Raw genomic sequence first — 4,846 nt, forward strand, 5'->3', positions numbered from 1 at the left:
CTGTCGGAGTAATTGCGACAGATGTAGGCCTATTTCAGAATGAATGAAAAAATTCTTTTCCAAAAAGCAACACTTAAAAATGACTTTTTTGGTACATATTTCAGAGTTCCGACTGATTTTTCACGTGCCGTGAAGCTTTATCCTGGCCTTAATTGCTCATAATACAGGCCGATATATTTCAATTGGCGAAAATATCCTTGGAATAGTTGCTTTTAAATACCTGTACTGTCTTTGTAACCGTGGTATGTGTATTTCATATTGACTGCAAAATCTTAACCTAAAAGCAGCCTTTACTTGTGATTATTTGGCACGAATTTCAGTGTTCCGAAGTTTCCTTCACGTTCCGCGCATCTTTGCGCTGGCCATAACAGGCACATTCTCACTGACGTGGTGCATGCCATACTGCCTCACGGTGTGATCTCTTCAGCCCAGTACAGATCCGTGTACCGGCACAGTGTACCGAAACACTCCACCTCAAGCTCATAATGTTTCGGAACAGCTGACTGTTCCGGTCTACCCAACTCTAGAATTGGATTCGTTTGAAATCAAAAAGGCAATATTTAAGGAATCATAGGGATTGTCGATATTAAGGCTGTTTCTGCTGTGCCACGCACGTTAAATTAGTAGCTTCAATAAAAAAAATCAAAATTTTCTTTACCAATCTCATCCCACTGAATAACATTGACTGGTGTAGATTACGTAACAAATAACATGTACCTCAACTTTGAAAATCAGCTTGTGTGGTGGAAAGCTAGAACGATGTAAAGAATTGAGAAATTCCGAAGGATAATGAACAGCTTCTTCACTACTGACTGCTGTGTAGTTTGAGCAATGTACTTGAACTTGGGTAGTGAATTTGGAGAGAAATGACTCCTTTTGTCTGTGTAAAGTCATTCTTTCTCTGTCCTGTAACATTCGAGAGTACCTTTGTCGATCAGTTTAATTGTTACCGGTACGTGGTAAACGCACTTTTTCGAATGTAATATACTACGACCTATATTCGCTTTCCGTCCCGGCATGATGGGCTATCACAGATTTTAGATAACAAAATACCACTGGAAAACTATTAATCATTGTGTCGTGCATGTTCAACGAATATTGGCCGAAGACGTTGATAGCTCGCGCGCTGGCTCGCAAGGTACTCACAATCAGTCGCTCTGAAGTTGGTGATTTAAATTTCCATATTTTAGGATGGAGATCGCGGAGAAAACTAAAAACGACGATATCTCCGAAAGCATAGATGATAAACTTGGTATCCAACCTACCTATCCCACCATCAGGTATCGTATCATAAAAGGTCTTTTCCATACAGACCTGGTACGGCATGGAGTGCTGAATGAACTATTTTGCGCCCTTCAAAATCTGACTACCACCAGGCTGAGTGGTTCAGACAGTTCAGGCGATGGCCTTCTGACCCCAGCCTGGCAGGTTCGATTCTGGCCAGGTCCGGTGGTATTTGTAGGTGCTCAAATACGTCAGCCTCGTGTGGGTAGATTTACTGGTACGTAAAAGAACTCCTGCGGGACTAAATTCCGGCACCTCAGAGTCACCGAAAACTGTGAAAGTAGTTAGTGGGACTTAAAGCAAATAGCATTATTATTATTAATCCGAGTACCTCTGCCTGGTTCGAACCCGCTATCTTCGCGTCGGGAGGCCGACTTTGTACCACGGATATACAGAGGGCGCTCGCTGAAGGGATAGTAAAGAAACATTTTCTGTAATTTTGCAAAAACTAACTCTTCAAGGATGGATACAACAAGGGAACTTTGATATAATTTATTGCAACCGAGCGAGTTGACCGTACGGTTAGAGTTGTGCAGCTGTGAGCTTGTATCGGGAGATAGTGGGTTCGAATCCCACCGTCGGCAGCTCTGAATATGGTTTTCCGTGGTGTCCAATTTTCGCACGAGGCAAATGCTGGGGCTATACCTTCATTAAGACTACGGTCGCTACCTTCCCAATACCAACATTTTCCCATCCCCCCATTGTCGAAAAGCCTTCCATGTGTTAGTGCGATTTTAAACAAGCATTAAAATAATTGCATTGGGACTTACCATGTACTATTTGAACATTTCATAAAATAAGAGAATTGAGAAAAAACTACTAACCCAATGTCATGTGAACATAATTTAAATCTATCAGCTTGAGTCTCCCTGTTTCAAAACGACTGTGGAAGAGGTCATCGTGTATGATACCACTGGGATCGATCGATGGAACAGAATCAAACCACGCTCTCTTCAATATTCATAGAAAGCAGTCACCTGACGTGAATCTTCCCATGTGACTGTTCTGTGTCTACCACAACCAGGAATTGTAGTGTATCGTTTCAATAATCAAATTCAATCCCCGATTTTTAAATTTAATTAACTGTCAAACCGCAACCTCTGAAGTACGTAGAGAAATTATCGCTCATAGAGCAACTAGATTTCTGAATTACCTCTAAAGAACCGCCATGGCTTTATGAATTGAGAATTACTTTAATTAGGTCATTTTACGGAACAGAGTGTTAAAAATAACCAAACCCCATGGCGCGACAGCCCGGAAGGGCCATGGCCTTTCAAGCGATCGCTGCTCATCCCGAAGGCCTGCAGATTGTGAGGTGTCATGTGGTCATCACGATGAAACCTCTCGGCAGTTATCATTGACCGGGATCGCTATCTCATCGTCAGGTAGCTCCTCAGTTCTAATCACGTAGGCTGAATGGACCTCGAGCTAGCCCTCGGACGCAGGTAAAAATCTCTGACCTGGCCGGGAATCGAACCCGGGACCTCCGGGTAAGAGGCAGGCACGCTACCTCTGCACCACGGGGCCGTAAAAAAGGATTTGAGCCAACGGCACGTGGTGTTCCAAGCGGCCATCCACCCAAGTACTGACCACACCCAATGTTGCTTAACTGCGGTTACCCGACGAGAACCGGTGTATTCAACATGGTATGGCCGTTCGCACCACAATTAATGTCCTACCAAATCAATGAATATCTCTGTCCGACTCGTTGGCTGAATTGTCAGCGCACTGGCCTTCGGTTCACAGGGACCCGGGTTCGATGCCCGGCCGGGTCGGGGATTTTAACCTTCATTAGTTAATTCCAATGGTTCAGGGGCTGGGTGTTTGTGCTACTCCAACATCCCTGCAACTCACACACCACAATAACACGCAGATTCCTACACATGGCAGATGCCGCCTACCCTCATCGGAGGGTCTGACTTACAAGGGCTGCACCCAGCTAAAAATAGCCACACGAAATCAAATAATGAGCATCTGAATCTTCACAAAAATATTTACCAGCCAATTCATTATAATCATTGAAAATGTAAAACATTGTAACTGGTCGTTTCAAAGAAAAATATAATGTATGTTTGCATCTCTACACATCAGTCTCTCACCCCAGCAACAAATAGAAGACATTTTCTTAAAAATACTTCCCATTGAGCTGCAAGGTTGATGTTTTGATACAATCTAAAGAAAACTCCATTAATTCAAAGTTTCAAATGTTTGATCCCTAATGGGTTACATAAGTGACTAGCAACAAACCAATCCTACGGTTCAGCAACTCCGAAGGGCCATGGCCTACCAGGAGACCGCTGCTCAGTCCGAAGGCCTGCAGATTACGAGGTGTCGTGTGATCGGCACGACCAATCCTCTCGGCCGTTAAATAATAACCGGGGCCACCATCTCACCGTCAGGTAGTTCCTCAATTGTAATCACGTAGGCTGAGTAGACATCGAAACAGCCCTCAGATTCAGGGGAAATCGCTGATCTGGCCAGGTGTTGAACCCGGGGCCTTCGGGTGAGAGGCAGGCACGCTGCACCTAAACCGCAGGGCCAACACATAAGTGATAACGGAGTTCGTAAATGATAACAAGTTTTAAATATATTACAGTACAAGTGGTAAATGATTCTACTAGTGACTTATAAACGTTGAAGAGTCATACAGACTCTCGTTTTACCTTTTGGTAATGCAAGGGAGTAATAAATACAATACGGGCCCCCCTCAAATAAAATGTAAAAACCTACGAATAATTAATATAATTTGAATTACAGCAGGTCGAAATAATGCAATAGATTGTCAAGTTATATAAAGGAAGGGATTATTCATTATCAAAAGATTATTAACAAATCATAATTAATAGGATTTATTTGACTGCCTCTGTGGTTTAACGGCTGAACTGCTCAGCTGCCAACCATACACCACTTAGATGTTCTTACTTTAATTGTTCTCGTTTTTCAGTAATTACGGAACTATACTCTATAACCGATAATGAATTTTCTGTTATAATAATTTATTCAATTAGAAAAAATCAAATAAAAACTGTTCAAATACAGTTTGAAAAATATCAAACTGCACAACTGACAAGCCGCCTCTGTGGTGTAGTGGTTAGTGTGATTAGCTGCCACCCCCAGAGTCCCGGTTTCGATTCCCGGCTCTGCCATGAAATTCGAAAAGTGGTACGAGGGCTGGAACGGGGTCCACATAGCCTGGGGAGGTCAACTGAGTAGAGGGGGTTCGATTCCCTCCTCAGCCATCCCCAAAGTTGTTTTCAGTGGTTTCCCACTTCTCCTCCAGGCAAATGCCGGGATGGTACCTAACTTAAGGCCAAGGCCGCTTCCTTCCCTCTTCCTTGTCTATTCCCATCCACCTCCACAAGGCCCCTGTTTAGCATAGCAGGTGAGGCCGCCTGGGCGAGGTACTGGTCACCCTCCCCAGTTGTATCCCCGACCCAGAATCTCAAGCTCCAGAACACTGCCCTTGAGGCGGTAGAGGTGGGATCCCTCGCTGAGTCCGAGGAAAAAACCGACCCTGGAGGGTAAACAGATTACGAACGAACGAACGAACAACTGACAAGCC

General features: G+C 43.9%; 1 pseudogene; it reads right to left on the bottom strand.

The window, feature by feature from the left end:
• Nucleotides 1–2,826: 2,826 nt before the first annotated feature.
• LOC136879417 (5S ribosomal RNA) lies at nucleotides 2,827–2,944 on the bottom strand (annotated as a pseudogene).
• Nucleotides 2,945–4,846: the final 1,902 nt, after the last annotated feature.

Source organism: Anabrus simplex, chromosome 8 (assembly GCF_040414725.1).
Source record: "Anabrus simplex isolate iqAnaSimp1 chromosome 8, ASM4041472v1, whole genome shotgun sequence".
NCBI classification, from domain to species: Eukaryota; Metazoa; Arthropoda; class Insecta; order Orthoptera; family Tettigoniidae; genus Anabrus; species Anabrus simplex.